The sequence below is a fragment of the Emydura macquarii genome, unplaced genomic scaffold (genome assembly GCF_026122565.2).
Source record: "Emydura macquarii macquarii isolate MOO-44397 ecotype Brisbane River unplaced genomic scaffold, CSIRO-AGI_Emac_v2 contig_2676, whole genome shotgun sequence".
In the NCBI taxonomy this organism is placed as follows: Eukaryota; Metazoa; Chordata; order Testudines; family Chelidae; genus Emydura; species Emydura macquarii.
The window spans coordinates 23,758,558-23,781,002 of record NW_027132813.1 but is presented as its reverse complement, the minus strand read 5'-3'; the positions used below and the strand labels follow the sequence as shown (position 1 = coordinate 23,781,002).

Genomic DNA, 22,445 nt, shown 5'->3' with positions numbered 1-22,445 from the left:
TATTCTGCATCTTTTGTGAAGGCAAAGGTTTTTCATATTGTCACAAGAGTTCATATGCAAGGTTAAACAGACCATTTGCCATTCTCAAGAAATCATCTAACTTTCTTTTTGGCCTAATCTGAAAACACCTTATGGCAATTTTTGGCACAAATCCAACATAGAGAGGGCCCTAAGGGCTTATCTTTAAAGAATGAAAGCCATCTACAAATCATCTGCCCTTTTCATCTCTTATTCCACAAGATGCAGAGCAAAAAGATTTCCAAATCCATGGTAACTGGATAGGTCAGGTCCTATGGAATGAATAGTTGTCCCATTCTTCAGTGGCCTTGAGAGGATGTATGGGTATTTTATAAAGAGATGGTAAGAGTACCTGCAGAGGAAGCCTGAAAGACAGACACTGAGTCTTCCATACGCCTTCTCAGAGCACTATAAACTTGACCTTTGGTCCTGCTGAGAAATGGGAACTAATGGGTGACACCAAACCCTCCCACCAACAATTAAATGAGGGTAATGTGGGCTAAGGCTCCCCTCCTCCCCCTTACGTAGCTAACACCAGGTAGTTTAAGGATAAGAAATATCAAGGAAGCAAAATGATGAACCAGGTCGACAATTTATTAAGGGAAGAATAACAAATAGGGGGTCACTTGAGGATTAGCTGTTGAAGTTGAACTTCAGGTCCTATCCCAAAACAAACTAAGTAACTCAGGCCCAAAATCAATGTACTTAAAGTTTTTCTTCTCCCTAATCCTGGTTTTGATCCTCCAGGAATTTAAGACTGGAATCAGGAACTCCGTCGTTACTGGTAAGTAAGCTGAATGATTGTGTGGGGGCTATCCACAATCTTCTATAGAGGCGTCTCATCTTTTTTCTGGCTCTTCCTTGCCACAACTCCACTGCACGGCCTATAGGTTGGAGCTAACTGTCTTGCGACTATTTATACAGTACTGTTGCTGGGCAGACTCCAACTTCTTCCCACCCTATTTTTCCCGCCTTTCGCTCAAAAGAGCGGGAACAGCTCAGGAAGAAGGCATCCAATATGGAGTCTGGGTTGTACTTTCCCATTCCAAAATGGCAATTTCCCTTGTACAAACCACTGATCAATACACAATAACCGATAAATGGGGAATTTACATTAACACTAAATAGGGCATGTAAACACACATACACCCCAGCCAACAGTCCTCAATGGGTGTAATGTTTGGTATAAGAGTTGGCATCTGATCAGTTCTACCCATCTCAAGTTAATACTTCTGTTTCCTTTCCACTCTTCTTTGCCATCTCCCTACAGATGATGTTCCAGAAGCAAGCACTAGCAGACATGTCCTTCACCAAAAAAGAGGCATTTTATCCTACCTGATAATTCTGCTCCTGAAGTGTCAACTAGTTCTGCCCTCCTCTGTTCTCAGGAACAGTGGAAATTATGATGGGTCTCCCTACTTTATGTGGCGATATCATTTGATCTTGATTTTGTTGAAGTATTTGCCTTAAGAACTCAGAAAACATCACCTTTAATCACCTTTAGTTATTTAGTCATTATTGCCTAAAATGACTAAATACCCAGTTCTGGAGTTCTCTGTGTAGGCACTCACTGCTCCTGTTATCTGATACAGCTTTATAAAATGTCCCTCATTTTGCTCCAGAGGAGAGGGAATCAGGAGGAAAAATCGGAGGGCATGTTTGTTTTCAAGAACAATAATTAAGGTAAGATTAAATTGTTTTCTGAATTCATTAGTTGACTAAAATATGCAGCAGTGGTGCTGGTTAGAAGGAAGGGTATCTTAACTTTCTGAATATAAGACTGTATTGTTGGGTGACTTAGGTGGAGTAAATTGCCAAATGGTTGCTATGCAAGTCAGAAGTTGCTTGAATCCAAAGAAGTTCTATTTAGAGAGCCTATTATTCCATATACATGGTCAGATACCCAGGAGAGATGCCTTTTGCGCCCCCCCCCCCCCCCCCCCCCGAAATGAATCTAACTTTAAATTAAATAAAAGCACATTTTATTTTACATTTTCCAGTAGGGATTAGCAATCCCATTTATAAGGAATGGGCCTTGAAGAATTATTTTATTGTAAAGATAGGAACAAAGTACTTACCCTGAAGAACAAACATGAAAATGGATTTCACAATACTGTATATTTCTCCTGCGATATACAGAACAATGAAAATAGAAGTTATGGAGGCAGGCACTATAACAGACTAAAAATGGCAAAGGGACACATGAAATCCATTATCCCCAGAGGGGAAGGATGAGCTTGTGGATGAAGCACTGTACTGCAACTCAGGATATCTGGGTTTAGGTCCTAGCGCTGCCACAGGTGTACTGTGTGACCGTGGGCACATTACTAGGTCTTGTCTTCATTAGGGATTTTTATACCAGTGTAGTGAGTCTACACTAGGGATGAAATCTTCGCTCTGTTGGAGTCAATAACAGTTTTGCCATTGAGTTCAAGAGAGACAGGATTTCATCCTTGGGGTAGGCATTGGTCTCCCTCATGGAGACAAACCCTTAATCTCTCTGTGCCTCAGCTCCACATCTGTAAAATGGGGTAATAATGCTTACTTCCATACTACCTTGTCTGTTTAGATTGCAAGCTCATCAGGGCAGGGACTATCTCTTATTTTGTACTTGGTGCCTAGCATAAAGGAGCCCTGATTTCAGTTAGGGTCTCTAGATGCTACTGTAATACAAATAAGAATGGACAAAATACTGGAAAAAACTGATACTGTCAGCACAAGCAATAATCTAAGAGAAATTCAATTGTATATTGTCCATGTAACATTCATTTCTTCACAAATCTATAGAATGTGTGTGTGTGTGTGTGGGTGGATGTACACCCATATATATATATATATATATATATGCCACTGTCTTACACTGTACCAGTGCAAAATACGTGGGCCAAGAGTGCCAAATGTCATTCACAGATTATGGCTCTGTGCTAGAGTTTAAAGCTTCTGGAAAGAAATTTGCTTGAATTCCAAAGTTTGTCTCTTAGGAACAAAGTTTACAAAAATAATAAAACCATTTGGAAATATATAACTTTTCTACTATTTCTTGTAAAGAAAGTGTATATTTAAAATCACTGGACCACAGAGATGAACTTTGTATATGGAATTTGGAATAATTTAATAAAAGGCTATCTTCCATTGGAATAAATTACCTACCGCTTCTCCCAAGGAAAAGAAATACCTGAGGGTAAGTGGATTTATGTGCTAGAATTTTTCAAGAAGGAGGAAATAGATTATTTTATTGCTTTCCCCATAGCAGTTGATGTTGAACTGAGATATTAAGTGTACTTTTAAATACGCCACAGATGTATATGTGTAACTGTCATTTTGTGATGGATGTATGCAGTGTTGTTGTAGGCGTGTCAGTCCCAGGATATTAGAGAGACAAGGTGGGCGAGATATATCTTATTGGACCAACTTCTGTTGGTGAGAGAGACAAGCTTTCGAGCCACACAGTGCTCTTCTTCAGGTCTGGGAAAGGTACCGAGTGTCACAGAAAAAGTAGTTAGAACATATTCTAAGGGACCATTCAAATAATAGCTTAGCATACATAGTGGGCATATATTCATTCAAATAGTCCCTTATAAGTAGTTAGCATATATTCTGCTAAACTATCTGTTCGATCTTGTATTTAGTTGTGACACTCTTACTACCTTTCCCACCTGAAGAAGAACTCTGTGTAGCTCGAAAACTTGTTTCTCTTATCAACAGAAGTTGGACTAATAACATGCATTACTTTACCCACCTTGTCTCTCTAATTTCATGATAGATATGTATGTAAACTTCTTTCACCACTTTTTGAATAAATAAAACCATATTTTTATACATAAAATACAAAATAAAACTCTGTGTTGGACTTGTACGGATGGCATTCAAAGGGACCTATGCCCCTTTGTTAAGGAGCATGGAAACACTCTAGTCTATGGCCAGAACTTGATTGTCTCCAGATGTGTGTGTAGTAGCATGAAATCATATGGTTAGATTGGGCCCGAGGCACAGCCCAGAGTAAGGGAGGCTGGAGTGCTGCACTGTCTCCAGTGTTGATAGCTTATATAGTCAATTGCGTGACCACACTTTGGTTTGTTAGGACGTATTCTCAAGAGAGCACATGCCACTGTCTGTCAGATCTATCCATACAGTACAGGGAAAATGTATACCAGTCTCTGATGAGCAGTTCCGCGCAGTGATGTTACATTCTCCTTATGCGGAACGTGTGCACCCCAAGTCCCACATTTCAACTAGTATTATTTATACTCAAATCGAGGGTAAGGTCTGGCTCGTGTTCAGGTTCAGATTCCACAGCACTGAAATTTAGCAAACTGCTTTTATTTTAGGCCATTCTGATTTAATTTCTGAACTGCAGCCTCTGTTCAGATTTACAGTCAGTCAATCTAACAATATCACAAATTACACCTCTTTACATGTCACTAAAATCCAACCCATCAGTTTGTGGTGATTTCCTAATCTGTTTTTGTTCCTTCCCTATCTTTGTTTTGGATGCTAGCATTCCAGGTGATGGTCTGTGAAGGTACCTCTTTAACTTGTTCTGAGACGTGAAATGAATGTATCTTGATCTTGACACATTTCCTATCTGCTTATGCCCAATGCTTACTTATGCAAATTCAAAGAGTTATGGGATACTTAGCAGAAGTGAACAGGATTATGGTATAGGCCAGTTTTGGCTATATCACCGTTACAATATTTGCGCTTAATGTTATTGGTGCTTAATGCATACTAATACATAAAATATATATGTATACACACACACGTATATATATATGGTGCAGATAATATATATTTATATTTATATGCTAGCTAGCATATATTAGTCAACATAAGGGAGCCCCATTCTCCCTGAACTCTGTGGCACTCAAGGGGAGCATCCTTCAGCAGCTGCTGTCCCCTGCATGTCCTAACTCATTTTTGTGGGCTGCAGGAAGGTAGGTAGAGAGGAAGCCATCTTTATACTGCCCTGAGTATAGGGACTACCTGTGAAAGGGCTGGGCAGAATATGGACCATAGAAATGAGGAGCTCAATCCTGCAATCCTCTCTCACACAAAACTCCATGAACTGAATGGGAGTTTTACCTGTCTAAAAAGTGCAGGGACAGGTGGAAAAGGCCTGTTAGGGGGAAGGACTAAATCAGTGCAGGATTGTTTCCTACATGCACACGTTCGTTTTAATTCAAAAATGAAACTTCCAGACCACTTGTCTCCATGTACCATATGAATAACTAAAGCTATTGCTTTACCAGCCTGCCCTAAAGTGTCTGTCATTGAGAATGGGGGCAATGGCTATCCTGTCTCATCTGCAGGAATGGTGATGAGGGAATAATTGTAATATTAGCAAACAAAGGCACGTATTATTGCAGAGATGACCAGACATGCGGCGGATTAATTGAGCTCTGCTCATTTCTTCCCCACCTGGGCTCCCAGGCTGACTTGAGTTTTAATTTATTTTTGTTGGTTTGCATTTGTAATAAAGATCTGGATTAATTTCATGTGGATGGTGATCATTAAAGGACAGCTGCTCTTTTCCACTTCCCTTTAGCAGATAAATGTGTCTTTGTTATTATTTTTTTTTTTATTCGTTCCCTTGCCCACCCGCCACCCCCCTTTGGTTTTATATTTGTCGGTTTTTCTAATTAAAAAAAAAGTCAAGTGAATAGATTTTATTTTTGAAAAGGAAAAAAAAAACCCTCATCCCCGATACACTCAGTCACTGTCGTTTTACTGTCGAGATGGTTTGCTTTTAAGAAAACCTGGCATTTGAGCTTCTCCTTGGCTTTTGAGATGAGCCAAATGCATAATTCGCTCACAGTCTCTGTGCTCTACTTTTGAATTCTGCTGCTGCTCCATTTGCAAGAGAATAGAGGGGAGGATGTACAGTGTCTATGTCTTTATTCCGTTTGTGAAACAGAATGAAGGGGTGTTGGTTTGATTAACTATAGTCCACTGAAAAGACAGAGGAAAAAACGGCACAGTGTAAATGAACTTCTTCCCAAATAGTTTGCTTTTGCCACTGACAGTAGTGTATAATGGGTCATGACACCAAAAATACAAAATCTGCTAAAAATTGGTATAAGTGAAAGCTAAATTTTCAACAGTGGACTCTGAAAATGTGCCTGCAGCATTACCTATGAGCCCGTCTGGGTGGACAGATTTCACATTTGTCTGTGTCAATGGGCAGCTATGCACACAAATCAGGTACAGTTTTTAGACAGGCAATGATGTGCCTCTCTGACACGCAGAGTTGCACTAGTTTACTTGTTCAATGGTGAGGTTTCATGCAAATGAGTGTGTACACCTTTTTCAAACACACTTTTGAAAGCTGAGATGCCGAGACTTATCCTAGCCATATAGCTAAGGTTAAAATCTCCTTGCTTTACTTATCTTAACCTTAAACCCCTGCAGCTGCGAGGCCCTGATATAAAGAGCTGACCCTGCTGTCTATTAGTAGCACAATCCACTATTTCCTGAAGGGTTTGAATTAAGGAAAGTCTTGAGAATGATCCCCCAGGATCAAAGGCAGGGACTTGGAGCACAGCAGGGCATCCAGCTCAGCCTCTGTAATGGGGAAGAAGCATCCCACCTCACTCTGCTGTAACCCACAGCTGGTGTGACGGTCACCATAACACAAAGCTCTTGGGTTGGAGGATAATGTAGAAGGGAAAACGGGTGAGATCCTCATGGTTCTAGGAGGGACTTTCAGAATCCTCAGGAAAGAAAATTAAACAACCTGGTTTAAACTGTCCCGGTTGAGGAAATCAAGAATTAAGTATTATTGTGGTCTTTGAATAGTGGGTGATTTTCATATGTCATATACAGTTCCCTGAAATGCAGACAGAGTCAGTGAGTTTCAGCTTTAACTCTGGGTCTCTTGGATGATGTTGGCTTAACTCATTTAGGAGTAAATGTTCAACTTCAAAGCTGTTCACACATCTTTCCCTGAATTTAGTGCGAGCCATGCAGCATCGCCTTTACCTACCTACTTGCAGTTATTCTTCCCTTTCCCCTCCAACAACAAATCAACAGTGTTTTAGGTGTCCTTTGTTAAAATGGAAAGCCTGATCCTGCTTCTACTGAAGTTCATGGCAAAAATCCCATTGACTTCTATGGGTGTGGCTCAAACTTTGACTAATTGTTGTATGGTATTAACAACAGAGTAGTGAAATATCATGGAGTTTGCAGAATGGATGCTAAAATCCATCTCAGACATCAGAGGTGGCTGCCTTTCATTGTTGGGTGAATGTAAAGCGTTTTAGAATCTTTAGGATGACAGGTAAGGGTATATTACTATCAATAATAATAATCCTAGTAAACATAGCTCCTTTTATATGAGAATCTCAAAGCATCTTACACCCCAGTTTTACAGATGTGAAACTGGACCCCTGGGGCCTGATTTCCACAGGTGCTGTCCATCACAGCTCTAATGGAAGTCATTGGCCCCTAGAGATCTAAGGATGGACACCCCAGAACAGAAACACTCAAATTAGAGGCCACTTTTGAACTGATCTTCTCCAGATTTACACAGGAAGAAGATGGCAGAGTGGAAACTAATACCCAGGTCTCCTGGCTGTCACCTCTGCACAGAAACCCCATATGAGGCCTATGGGAGGCACAGGCGGTGCACATAGGTCTGTGTGAGCCCTCAGCCTTACACAATTTATGAAAAGTCCATTTTTCATCTGGTCAGCTCATGAACACAGTAGGGATGTGGTGAATGTACTATTTGTATGTGATGCACACACAGACAGTACTGTTTATCTATCAGGTGTTTGTGTGAGCAATTAAAAGAAACACAGAATTCCCACTAGCTAAATTGGACAGGTACTAGTTGTTAAGATTTGCAACAATCATGCTTTGAAGGAGCATTTTAGCATTAAGGTCCTACTGAAGCACACTGAAATAAATGTTTCATAGAGTTTAGAGCCATTATTAAATGTTACTGGCTAAAGTCATGATCCTGCAATAAGTCCTGCACTTGTGTGAAGCTTATAGATATGCTAGTGCTCATTGCAGGAACGGGGCCTAAACAGGGCTTACTGAAATTTGGTTTTGTATTTATAAATTATTAATATTCACATTCTTATGTATTATACAATTAACACTGCTAACCATGATTTACTATGAGGCTAAATAGCAACAATGACCATTCATATTTTTATTAAACATCTGTATACATTAATTCTGTCTAAAACCAATTTTAAAAAATATTAGTTACATTAAAAAACATTTCTGTCTCTAAGTTACAGAGTGGAACAAATGTCTACAGACCCTTAAAAAAAAGGAAGAGGGTAGTGGCTTATAGTGGAAATGCTGGCTTCGTTCTAATGGCACCATCAAGAGCTTGAGGAATATTATATATATCTAATATATATAAATCTTGGTTTGCTAGTGGCTTTCTTCAAGTTATCACACAACCACTGCAGCCAAACTGGGGCAGTGGTCCTCTTATTTCACACTTTTTTTTTTAAACTGAGCTGTGAACCTAGAATGTGTTAGATCAGTGCAGACACCATGAAAAATAACCAGGACATGCCTTTGTGGCTTTTGATGTAGCTATGGCTCTCTCTGAAACTAACAGATGCAAAAGCTAACTGCCAGATATCTAGTGTGTGTGCCAACACCAACAAACCTGCCAGATGCCTGGCAGCTGGTCTTGCCCCAACTCCAGTGGCTCTCTTGTATATAAAATGACTTGTGAACAAAAATGTGTTTCTTCGAGCTATCTCATGAAATTTTCTTCCCATAAATAGAAAAATAAATCATTTAGTAAGGTGAATTAACCTATTGATTTCAGGGGTGGAGGATGGAGGACTCTTGAAACTTTGCTGATATATGTCAAACATCAACGTTTCATTTTTGGGGACATTCTCATCAGTGACAGGAATTAGTTTAATGTTCACAGTGTAAAAGGGCTTTTTGTCCCCACACAGCAAGAGTTGTTATCAGTAAGCCAGGATTTACAACTGAACAGATTGGGGGGGGGAAACCTATTTAGATTTTTACAAACAAAACTTTTGCTGTTATAATCTGAAATGCTGAAAGGAAATCAATGTTTTTCCACCGAATGTGATTTTATCTGACCAGTATAAACAGTTCTGACAGGATATTGGTGCTAAATTTATTAATGTCTTCTGCAGCTTTGACATTCTGGAAAAAAGTTAACTGATACAGCCTGGAAAAGGCTCCGAAATTTTGCTCCATTTTTTTCCTTTACTTCCTGTTTAGGCTTCAGTTAGACGTTTGACAGCTTTAACAGCTGAATTGGAATGGAACACACCGTGCAATTAAAAGCAACTGCTGCAAACATAAAGCTAAAGAATCCTGATGTTTGGAGAATAGAGTGAAAATGCATCCTGTAACGAAGTATAAGAGATCATCCTGGAAGAAAAAAAAAAAAAATCTACCAACACATCAGCATAATGATGACACTGTAACAGCCTCATGTGCAACTTCTTCTTAACGCTTTTGAGGAAATATTATTTCTTCTCTGTCTTCACAGAGTGATGAAAATGGACTTGTTGCTTCATTTGGTCAATGCACTAGTTTCACCTCAAGGTACTTTAAGGTCAGACTTGGCTTAGCTCACGAGTGAAACAATTTGGTGGTCTCAAAACTATGTCCTAAGTGGGCATCTCTGCACACCCCAAAACCACCACATAGTTGTGTCAGAGTTTGACTTGTTTAGCATACTATGCCCAGAAGAGGCTCAGGACTGGTAAATAGCAGAGGTTTTGCAGGTCCTGAGAGAAGTGTATTGGGGAACTTGCACATGCTCTGTCCTGAAGCCCATGCAATCTCAATGTGTTCTTTATTTACCAAATCACTGCAAGTATGTACAGAATAGATGCAGATGGTGTTTTCCAAATTGAGGCCCCAATCCTACAAGTGGATTCATGCAGACAAGTCCCTGAACAGAGCCACAGGCACTCTGTGAAGAGGCAAGGCTTTGCTCACAAAGATCCAAGTGCAGGACTAGGGCCTTAAATTGGAAGTTAAGGAAAGTTCTAAAGTCAGGCATACAAATGACCACCGCCAGCACTATTATTCTTTATAGTGTTGTATAGGTTCTGGGTAAATCAGGACTAACTCCACTGACTTCAATACAGTTACAGTGGTGTGACACCAAGATCAGAGGAAAATAAGACAGGCAGTTCTCACTTCTCGTCACTTGCAGCTTTAGGCTGTGACTGTATTCCATTTATTTTACTGCAGACCTTTTAAAGCTCCTTGGCTTCTTGCCATTTTTGCATTTAGCCAGCCTGAAAGTTGAAAACTATACCAGCTCATCTTGCACTTCTGAAGATGCCTCTGCTTATTTTAGGGAGCAAAAGAAGGGCTGTTTCAGATTAGATTGAAAACTCCCAGTGAACCTAGCAGTATTAATCAAATTAGGGCAACTAGCATATTTTTTCTCTCCCACACTATTGGAATCAGCATAAAGAGCAGACTCTAGTTGCTCTGGGCAGGAGACATTCTACCTATTAAAACCAAGTTTTCATAACTTAGCGTGTGCTCTTTAACCTAAGTTACCAAATACACTGAAAATGAAAGAGACCATTCAGGGCTGTGTCCCTGCAAAGCTATGGCAATGTATGTTTCCCAGGACCTTGTTTACTGGTGAATTCCAGCTCCCCAGACTTGTGTGAGTTTCAAGGACATGAAATTCTGAAAAAGGATAAAAAGAATAATTTGTTTGCCCAACCTGCTAAGGACTGTTTAGCAGGATCAGCTTGAGGTTTTTTTTTTTACACGTTGAGTGAAGTGTCTGTAATACTTGTTGCTTCCCAGTAAGTTAAACATTGGGGGGGCTCAACTCAAAAATATTTTGGGTAAATTCCTGTCCAGATTTATACCCTTTGCAACTCAATTAACTTCAGTGAGATTAATACCAGTTGCAAATTAGGGCAGCTTTTGGCCTTTATCAAGCAGAAATCCCTGTGGTTGCCACCATTTTATTAAATTAATTATTTTCACATGGAAAACAGCATGCCATTCATCTACTTCTGCAATCCCCTTCCCACTTCACTTTCTTTCTTGAGTACCTGCAGGAAGCTTTAAAATTAGAGGGAGCTGCTTGGATAAAATACAAACCAACCCCAAACTCACCAGGAATACTTAATTTAACCTTTTTTTTTGAGGTTCAGAAGAGTTTACTCAGCTTTTCTCTCTCATTATCATTAATTCTCTCTAGCTAATGCACTTCCTGGGTCTGGCCAGAAGGGTTATACCATGAGAAAGGCAGGTGATGTGCTATTTCTGTCTGGTTTGGAAGCAGGAAGCGTTGGAAATCTCACAAGAGAGCCTGTTCTGGTGAGAATACCCGTTTTGTAGTCTTGAAGATCTTCACATACAAAAGCGTTTCTGGTTTGTTTTCTGAGCCATTTGGCTGACCTTGCTTTAAAAAGCTAGTCTTTTGGAATAATGATCCCTTTCTTAGCAAATAGGATTGTTTTGGTTACCACCAGAACTCTCCCTACTTATTTAGGGCTTGATCCTGTTCCCATAATGGTAAATGGCAATTTCCCATTGACTTCAATGAGCCAGGCTCAGGCCCTTATTTGCTAATGGTAATTTATTACCCATAGCTGCAGGGTGCAGAGGCCCTCACACTGACCTGGGCAAATGGAGTTAATAGCAATTCAGGCTAGTCACACAGGTGCTCCAAGGAGAGGCCATAAAAATAGCTGTTCTGGGGAAAGTAAGCCAGAGACTGCCCAGGAGAAGGCTAGTCCCTGAATCCAGGGCTGGGTAAGAAATCCAGACTCTGGGTGGGTGGGTGTGTGTGGTGATTGTTACCTGTTTTCCTGTGATCAAGAGATAAAGCTCTCCGTGGAGAAGGGAGTCTGAGTGGCTGATCTTATGTGTTGTGTACTGAACTGTTTTGTGAGTGCCCACCCACCTCGACAGGCTAGGGATATCCCTGGGCTTCTGTGACACTCTGTGCAAAACTGAGTAAAAAATCAGGTAGCTTTCCACAATGTGTACCTCTAGGGGTATTGGAAGATTGGATGGGAGGCAGCTGGGGTGAGGGGACTGAAATGTGAGGGAGAGTTTTGTTTTTGAGAGAAGCCCCTACCAAAACCTACTTCTGAAGGGCCACAAATCTTAGTGAAGTTCAGATCTGGTTCCAAACTTCTCAGGTGACCCATTTCCTGATTACAGATCAAATCAGGACCCTGGATCTGAGCATCCCCATGCTTTGGAGATGCTTGGATCTTGAATTAATTTTGGGCAGAGCTCATATCTAGTTTCATGACGCTGCGATGTGTTTGGGTCTGGTTTGCTAGCCCTCTCTTTTCCCTCTATGCTGGGAAGATGATTTAGGCATGTGTGATCCTGTTCAGGTCCATAGTCTACCAGGGCAGAGGGCCTGCTCTAAGATTCTGTATAGCTGAGAGAATAAGAAAGGCAACCCCATTCTGATATAGGCATCCTGTTCAGCTTCTGAACAGTAACATTCCAGACCTACTTTTTTAATTTAAGAAAATAAATCAAAGGCTTTTCCTGCAATGTATCATTTCTTGGTTAGCACCCAAATGTATCTGGAGGTTATTGCTCATCTGAACTTCTGTATTCAAATCCTTTGGGACTACAAACTGGGCTGGAGTTAAGCTTTCTGGCTCCTCCTCCTGGCTGAGTGAGCAGTTCTGTGACAGACACACTTGCTGTCCCAGCATGAAGCTGGGGAATGACAATGGAGAAGAAAGATCCACTCAAAGAAGGTTCAGTGCAAGTCTGGGGCAAAGGGCTTCTTTTTGGGGTATGGGAGGCTCCTCACTTATCTGAACTGATTCATTCATCCTTAGTCTTATGGAAAAGTCCTGCAGAATCTAATGGGGATTAAACCAATTGGGTTCTATCAACATTCTTCTAAAATACTCATAGAAGTTGATAGAAAGTGAGATCCTTCTACAGGCTTTTTTAATCATAAAACCCCCACATCTGTACACAACTCCCTGCAAGTATTGTAGGCCTGTGGATTGTGGCACTTGCTCAGATTGCCCAGCACGGCTCCCCGTACTTGTCAGGCTGGAGCTGGTGCATATTCTTTATGGTACATAATGTCTGTTGGACCCTGTTCACGTTTTGGGCTTGCTGTATCCTGCATGAGGATCCATGCATGCATCCTGAGGGGCATGGGCCATGCCCTGGTATGCTTTCACACTTGCAGATAAAATAATGGACGGCTGGTCACTCTAAGAGACTCCCTTATTTCTTTGATTTGTCCCACCCTTACCTTATTTTAAGATGTATTAAAACTGATGATAAATACCATTTTAAATGAAATTGAAGCTTATGATGATACTTGCATTGTATACTGGAGGGAAATAGAAACCTACACCAGAGAGAAAAATGCATGATACGCTAAGAGAAATGGTGTTTCCCATAAATGTCCATTAATATAGAGCATAGTCCCTTATTTTTCTTGTGGTTTCTCCCTTATTGTCCTCCAACAAAGGTGGTTCCCCTACTAGGGTGACCATATATCTCATTTTGGCTCAGACAGTCCCTTTTTTAAGCCTTGTCCTGGCCATCCCAACTCTTGGCAAAACTGGGCATTTGTCCCATTTGGGGTGTGACCTATAGATGGGCACAGAGGAACATGCAGGGGGGTGAATAGCGCTGCGAGCCCCACATGGGAGGGAGAGCAGGCTTGGATGAACATTGTGGGCCAGCTACCTGGCCCTGTGTGGTGGGGGGCTGAGGGTGGGCGGGGCTTGGGCTGTTTTCCTTTTGGGAAAATATGGGCACCCTACTTCAGCTTCCCACTCCCCCACAGAAGGGCCCAAGGACAGTTTCATAATCCATCAGATGGGAAACATTCTGGCATTACATACACAGAGGAGGTTGTGTGCATGTGGTGGAGGACAGAATCTGGCCAAAAACTGTCTGTTTTCTTTTGTACTTCTTTCTTAACAAGCCCCTGCTCCTATTCACAGAGTAACAGGGGATTTCTACAAATGCTGGCGAGGGGAGCCTCACTGACTCTCTCATAGTTCTCCTTATAAACGTCCATTCATCCCCATTGACTTCAACATGAGCCTTCAAAGGGCTTAAATGCTGAGCTTTATTGTAGCATTTCAATCTGCAAGGGAACAAAAGGCCATTTCCCTCTCCAGGGGCAGTGAGTGGAGAGGATTTCTGTTTATGAATAGGCTGTAGGAGAGGATGGGTTCTTGTGTATGCATGTGGGGGAGGGGGAAGCCCCTTATGGTTATCCCATCTCCCTTGGGAAAGCTGCAGCTCTTGCCCAGATTCTGTCTGTCTCTCTCAACACACTGCAAAAGCTCCTCCACCAACAAGGACCTGTCCCCAGGAGGAAGCTATTTAACAGCAAATTGGCCTGGTAATTTTTAGTGATGACCTTGTGTTAATTACATGTTGCTATATTAGTAAATCCCCTCTGAAGGCCAGCTGTTGTGTTGGCATTAACTCCTTGATGCAAAATCAACTGCTTGTTTACTAAATCCCAAGGCAATTAAAAAAATGTGTTTTTCCTTTTATTGTTTTTATTTCAGTCCAGTGCAACCAGGTGAGATGCACACCCCCTGTTGTGTATTGTTGCCTACCTACTGGGCAAAGATTGCATCTAACAGAAGCTGGGTTCTTCTTGCTATGAGCTGGATATTTATTTATTACTGGATAGCAGCTAGAAGCCCCAGTCTTGAAGCAGGATCCCAGTATACAAGCTTCTGTACAACAGAACTAAAAGATGATCTCTGCCCCAAAGTTCTTACATAATTAATATTCGATAATCACCCAGAGAGACTTTCAAAGTAGAGGAAATATTCCAGAACAAAGTCACTTTTACTCTGGAATAGAATGTCTCTGAGTGTCTACCCAGAGGAGTTATACCAGACTACCTACAGTGGAATAGCTATTTCGCTGCAAGGTATGCCAGTCAATTTCCCCATGTAGACAAGCCCTAAGGGAGAAGTTGACAGGATCTGATCCTTAACAAGGAGGTGGGGAGAGGAATTAATTTATATTAACCTTACCTGCCTCATATCTGCCTATAGTCTGTAGAGAAGAGATTTCTGTGTCATTAGTCTTGAGCTGCTTTGGGCTGGAATGGTGAAGGTAGCTAATGCAGGTCACAGGTGGACAGGGAAGGTTTTGAAAAACTCTCAGGACAAACTCACAGGCAAATATAAATCTCCAATAGATAAGGGTGGCTTGCTAGAAAGGGCATTTTAATGGGAAAAGGAGAGTGGAGCTAAAAGAATCTAACAGCCTGGGTGTTACTTCCTAACTATCAGGTAATACTGCATTTCCATAGGCAGCTTCATCCATCATTCTCAAAGTGCCTTAGAAAGGAGAGTATCATTGTTAACCATTTATAGAGGGGGAAAGTGAGGCTCGAGGATGCCCAAGTTTACCCAGTGATAGGATAGGAAATTGCCCCAGGACACCCCGTTTGTTTTCCCATTCAGTTTCTCCTCACATCTCCCTCCCCATCACAAAGCTACTTATGTCAAGGATTGCAGTAAGTCCAAAGAGGAAAAAGAGTTTTATCCAATTAATACCGATTTTTTTCAGTACTTTGCCTTCCCCTCTCCTTCCCACAACAGAGTACCTAGGTAGAGCCACTTCAGGCCTTCTATTTTACTAATCTCTCCCTCAGTTCTCAAGGATATTGCAGGACAAGTATATTTTTATATGGTTCCTCTCTCCTTCTCCCACATGCCTTTTTAAAAAAAAAAAAAAAAAGTGGCATGGACCTTGGGCAGGACTGTGGGGTTAACACCCTTGTTCTTGTGAAAGTATGGTGTGATCTTTCATGACCACAGGTGCTAAAGACATTATTACTATTGTTTATTTGTATTACCAAAGCACGTAGGAGCCCCAGTCATGGACCAGGTCCCCATCGTGCTAGGTGCTGTACAAACACAGAACTAGTCCCTGCCCCAAAGAGCTTTAATTCTCCTCCTCTGCACAGAACCCCCAACCACCCTGCTGAGACATTGGTTCCATAATGACCTCAAAAGAAAGGGCATGCAGTCATAGATCAAGGCCAGAAGGAACCACCAGTTCATCCAATCTGACCTCCTGTACATCACAGGCCATCAACACCAGCCAAGATCAAAATTAGACCCATGTATTATAGCCTACAGGAGACTAGACTGTTACATGCCACAGGCAGAGACTAGGAGGGACTAAGGCACACCAGTACCTGAGGCCCCTGAGGTGGCAGGGAAATGATTCAGTGAGGTCTAGCCAGATAGTCCTGGCAAGTGACCTGCAACCCATGTGGCAGAGGAAGGCAAACACCCCCCAGCTCATTGCCAATCTGGCTGGGGGGTGCATTCCATACTGACCCCACATGGCAATCAGTTAGACCCTGGGCATGAACCAGCCAGCCAAGCACCTGAGAGAGTGCTCAGTGCTGCCTCAGAGCCCTGCCCTCCCCTCCCCATGCAATCTCCCATCTCCAGCTGTGGCCATTCGTGCTGCTTCAGGAGAAGGCTGGGCCGTGTAATGATTCACCACAGTCTCATCCCACAGCACCATGTAATTTTCTACTAGGTCTCTCATCCAAATAGTGAGGTGGCCTGACACTGCCTAGCTGTGGATAGGCAACAAGCTGCAGGCCATCCTTATAGTGCATCTATATTGGAAGCCTCCTTATACTGGCCTCTAGCACTTTTCCCCGTGCTGGTTTAGCACCGGTGCAGTTCTAGCCAGGGAAGCACCTGTGTAGGCAGGGCGGGGGGAGGGTCAAGTGGTACGGAAACCAGAGTGCCACAGATTAGGTCAAATGCCAGCTGCCTCAACACCTCTACAACTCAAATGACATCATTAATGTCAAAGTTTTAAGTGGAGTTTAAGGCCTTGTGTGAGCCCTCTGAACTAGGACAAAATTCTCTCAATGTGAAGATGTTAGGACATGAAAGCAACATAGGAGTCAGGAAAAGTAAGAGACCGACACCAAAAGAGGGTGTGTGTACTTCAATGACACGTAGTTTCCTCTTGACGAGGTCACACTCCAGTGACCTGGGCAGTAGGTCTAACTTCTCATTGCCAGTATTTTCTCCAGCAAAAACATCTACATCAATCTCATGCTTTTTCACAGCAGCTAAAGTAATCCCTCTCACCAGTGCGATTTATGTGCCATATCACTCAGGTGAAAAAAAAATCTCCTAGCTCCACAAATGTTTGCTCCATCTCTCCCAACATGTGGATTTTTCTCCCCAGATTACCTCAGGCTGAAACCTAGGCTGGACAAAATTCAGTCCTGGGCTAGTGAGAGCTTTTCTATGTGTAGAAATACCATGACTGTGAGATTCAATATCTTGCTATCCTCCATAGGTAGAAAAGGGAGCTTCGTTTCACTGGGTAACCTAGCCACCCCAAATTCACACTGATAATGCACCACATCATCCTAGGTTACTGTTAATCGTGTTTATTAAAGTAGTGCTTAAGGGCCTACCAAGAATGGGGCCTCACGGTGCCAGGTACCATACAAACATAGAGTGGGGATGGGCCTTGCCCTCATGTGCTTACAATCAGCTTATGACAGACACAGGGAGGGGGAAGAGGCACCTGGAGGGGTGTTAGGTATAAATGGTGATCAACCCCCAGCTGGGGAGGAACTGGGTGTTCATAAAGGATGGAACAGAGGGTAGTAGGAAAAGACTCAGCTGAGAGGTAGTTTCCTGGAGGGGAAGTTGAGAGCTATCTGGTGTAGTGAAGCCTGGGGCTAGAGGTGGGTTCTCTTGAGGCAAAATGAAGCTGGAGGCAGTGAAGTCCAAGAGGCTATGATGGTAAAGTCCCAGGTGTATTTGGACTAGAATATGAAGGACTAAAGGGAGAGAGGGAAGATCTCTACTATCATCCTCTTGGCTCTGGAAAGTGAAGCTACCTGGAAGGCACAGGATTGGAATACGCTCCTGTGGCAGACCATCACAAAAGAGTAGGAATTGCACCACTGGGGAGAAGCTGTGGAGGAGGCTTATTTGTTGCAGACCTGAAGAAGGGGCTAGGGACATAGTCTGAAGAAAGACTAATGGTAAGGAGTCGGGGGGGGGGGGGGTAGTGGCAAGGTGTCTGACAGAGCAGACCTTGGCTTTGTGTCATAGGCTCCCTGGAGTAGAATCCACTGTACAGGGCAGACCTGGGTTCCCCCACTGAGAAGGTGGTACAAAGCTCTCTGAGGTAAGGAGAAAAGGACAATGCAGAGCTCAGAGAGAAGGGTGTAAGGACCATTGGGGTCTTGGTCCAGGAGACCTGACACAGGATATTGGCATTGTTTGTTGGATTTTTCAGTTTCCCTAGAATAGGAGAGGCTTTAAAGTGACCTGGCTGGAGGGTTAAGCCCTGAGAAGTTGCCGGCCACCATGAGTGTGGAGTGAGTGACTGTACTGGTCGCTAAAGAGAAGCGCTATTATGCCACACCAAGTCCTGAAAAGGCATGCTAGTGGTGGGTCAAGCCTTCTACAGAGATGATAAGCAAAATGGGAAGGGAATGGATGGGTTACGAAGGACAGAACAGATCTGTGTCCCCATCTCTCTCCCAATCTCCTTCTACTTGCCCTTGACTCCCACACCTAGAGTCATTACTCAACCAGTCTGTTTTCTTTTCCTCTCCTGCTACCAGCTTCTAGTCTCAGTTTCTGCTCCCCTTCCCTCCATGCTCCTTGTCCCAATCCATTCCCTCTGCTCTTCTGCATGTCTGACTTTTTTCCCCTCTGTATTTGAATCAGGCAGCTTCCTTCTCTGTGACCTGGGCCCAGCAAGGAGTCACTGAGAGTAGAGGGGGGAGAGAGAGATTCCCTGCTCTCAGTTCAGGAGCCTGGCCCCTGCCCATACCTCAATAGTCCACAGAGGTAACTGCAAGAAAAGCCCTGCTCAGCTATGGGCTGGAGCATGCCCAGTACAGAAGGAATCTTAAGGGAATCCATTTCCAGAAAGGATTTTATTTTGTTTCATTTAAGGCAAAGTGACTTCGACCTGAAGTTGCCAGTAACAGAATTCTGTCTAGTACACTGTTAAATAATATATAACCTTTAAACTTAGAACTGGCTTCCACATTTGCTCCTAAATGACAAACTCAGCATAGGCAATCAAAGTCCATAGGAAAGGACACCAAACTACTTTCTCATTCATAGAGTTGGCCTCTCTCACTTGGATTTGGGGTACATGGATGACACAACGGGAGGAAACTTTCACTGCCTCCACCCAAGTTATGCAGGTTGTGTGGCTAAATGGAGCACTTCATTTTCTAGGTTATTAAATATGACTCACTTCAAGTACCAGCTTAAATTCCATTTAGAAACACACTCGAGAAACTTAGCATTGGCCCTACAGCTTGTACAATCCAAGCCAAATGTTGAGAGGTTAGGAGATGTTTCTTACCAGCACAACTGGTGCTGAATGTTAGCTGATTATGGAACTATGAGGAGAAAGAAACCATGCTGGAGGCCTGATTCTGTCACCCATGCTCTCCCTGACAGGTATCCTCCGCAAGGAATCCTATTAAGTAAATGCAATCAATTCTCTATTCCACTAAAGCCCCTTTGTATTGTGCTGGTGACATAAAGGGGATGGAGACAGGCTGTGTTTAAGGGGACTCTTCCACTAGTGTAGGGGATGTGGGACAGGCCCCATGCCAGCCCAGCTCCCCGTCTCCTCAGGGGTTGGCTGGGAGGGGAATGGTGTGTTGAGGAAGAATGGAAGTGTAGAAAAAGTGCATTCACAACACTTTCTGCTTCCTAGAGTTCAGAGGATCATTGGAAGCAGAGCATAAGCTGAAACGGCCCTGAGATTACTCTAATGTAACTGGAGGACAGGCAGGCCTCAGTATATGCTGAATAATGATAGTGGCTTAAAACCATGTTTGTCTTGTGTTCCTGCAATTGGTGCTGGAACAGAGAAACTCTGGTGGGGACTAATGTGACTACTTGCGGAGTAAGATACTACTGTACTTAACATGAGTAAAGATGGCAGATCTAGTAACCTGGAGAGGTGACAGCAAGCATCTGTTTTTTTTGTTTTTGTTTTGTTTTTTTTCAGTGCAGTCATTACAATGTGTCTCAGAGATAAATTGTGGCCCTGCCAGTTGGGGGAGAGAAACTTTCCTGACAACAAGGGAACAAACCACATGTTGTCCAGGAAAGGGGCCATCAAAATAGTTTTTGACAGCTTTGTTTCAATGTAGATTGCATTGGTACTGACAAAAACAAAATCAGGACATTATCATAGTTCCTTGAAGAGTTCAGGCAATCATTGATGCTAAATTGCGTGACGAAGCGTAAGTGATGATTAGGCCTTGCATCAAAAGTGCTTGCTGTTTAGTAGGTCAAATGACTGCCACGCTTCCTAATGCATGTAAAATATAACAGTGGTATATCTGTAATACGGAGACGTTTGGCCAAGTCAGTGTTGACGCCTGAATCGGTTTTTTCCCTCTGCTTCTCAGACTGTATTTAGAATGAGGAACCCGAGATATACAAAAGTCTTTATTTTACAGATAATTGTCCCTTGATGCTCATCAAAGCTTTTAGTGTTGAATGCAGTGAAAGAAACAGGCCATTTTTTTGTAGATATAAAAAACCCCTTGTGTCTTATGGTTGTATGTGCTCCACCAGTTAGATTCAAAACTAGATCATATATCTTTGTACTTAGAAAGATACCCTCAATTTGAAACCTAGTCAATTTCAAAATCTAATTTAAAGGCACTTAGGGGCTTACCTTTCCCATTTCCACTTGCCAATTTTTGTGGTTTTACAAACATAGTCTCTGATTTTCCAAGTTCCCCACCATTGCTCATGTTGGGTGGCACAGATAGTACAGTCAAATATCCCAGAATTGCTGGCATTTTGTCCCTGTGCTTGGATGAAGGCTAGATGTCAGGGTGGCTAAACAGTCTTTCATTGCTCATCCTCCCAGCAATCCCCAATACCAATGGGACTGCACCAGTGCTACAGGCACAATGGGAAAATTTCAGACAATCCTAAGCATACAGTAGGCCACAGAGGTTTAAAATACTTTGCATTATGCAGCACCTTCTGCCCAAATCTCTCAAAGCATGTCGCTAATATTTATTGTTTCATAACACCCATGGAACAGCTAAGTATCCTCTCCCCATTGTGAAGATGGGAAACTGAGGCAGAGAGGTGAAGGCCAAATATGCAAAGGAGCCATTAATTTGGGTTTAAAAAACACCAAGGAGCCTGATTCTGATCTTCTCACACTGGTGTAAATTTAAAAAGGCAGTGGAGTGAATCTAGTGTTTTAGGAGATCAGAATTGAGTCCAAGAGAGGCACAGAAAACTGAGATTCACAACATCAGAGTCCACTTTTGGCAAATCACGGCCAGTTTTTTCAAATCTCAATCCCAAAACTGGAATTAGAACCCTGATTTCATCACTCCCTAAAACAGGATTTTAATCACTAGGCTACATGCCTACTTTCGCATCAATTATTATTCATTGACTTCATGTTGTTCTGTGGCCCCTGAGTGTCACTTTTCAAGTTTGGGTGTGACTGATCTCTAAAACTAAAAGCGAATGGCAGCTACTGAATTCTGTATAATTTTGACAAAAAGCCAATTGCTTCCTCAAGTCTCTTACCTTTTGCTGTGCTTTAGTGGCGAATGCATGGCCTGCAACGCCTCCAGAGGCTTGCAGGAACCAGTGGGCTGTCTAGCCAACTCTTTCACCCCTCCCAGGTCTTTAGGAGTTGGACAGCTGCAATCTCTCCCCCACAGTCCTCTGTGAGCCCCAGAGTCCTATTGTGTCGTGTCCCCCCCCAGTCCACGGACGTCATTTGCTGGAGTTGGAGCTGCACATCCCAACACCAACTTTTAGTTCAGTAGAAGTGAGATTCTCCACAAAGGCTGGTTTTCCCCTATGGGGCAGTAATTCATTTTTCTCCTGGGTGTCTGAGAAGATTTTATGTCATCCTGATTGTCGCCCTGAGTGATACCTTTATGTCTGTCCCCTCAATGCTGCAAGGTGCAGTGCTACATAGGGTAAAATCATCAAAAGCATTTAAGAGCCGAAGTCCCACTTTCAAAAGTGAATTGGGTAACTTTGAAACTGAGATTGAGGATCCTCGGTCTTTTTAGGTGCTTTGGAAGCATTACCTACAGTCCCAGCAGCAGCCACTCTGTGGACCAATGTTGCAGCCTCTGATTCCTCCTTCTTTACAGATCTTAAATTCAGATTCCTCTTTAATACTGCAGCTGGCTGGCATTTGTAGGTAGGACTCTTTGTTAGGAGATGGATTGGTTGTGACAAAGATAGCGTTATGTCCCTGAACTGAACTCCAGACCATTGAAAACCTTGCTACTTTCTGCAATTTTTTTTTCTTTCAATGGTTTTGGTACCGGCCTTGCTACTATAATCTGAGTGCCTTGTGCACTAGGGATTTGGGGATGGGGAGTTGCTTTGCTATTTCTGACCCTCTTTGTTACTGGTGCA

General features: G+C 42.6%; 1 long non-coding RNA gene across 2 annotated transcripts in view; it reads left to right on the top strand.

The window, feature by feature from the left end:
- The first annotated feature begins 11,714 nt into the window (after positions 1 to 11,714).
- The window catches only part of LOC137164536 (uncharacterized), a 104,270-nt gene continuing 93,539 nt past the window's right edge, over positions 11,715 to 22,445 (top strand). Inside the window, exon 1 of one of the 2 annotated variants that reach the window (XR_010923088.1) lies at positions 11,715 to 11,769. This is a non-coding gene — a long non-coding RNA (uncharacterized lncRNA). Of the gene's footprint in view, positions 11,770 to 17,679; positions 18,032 to 22,445 lie in introns of those variants that run through there. The other variant, XR_010923089.1, reaches the window with a different exon arrangement.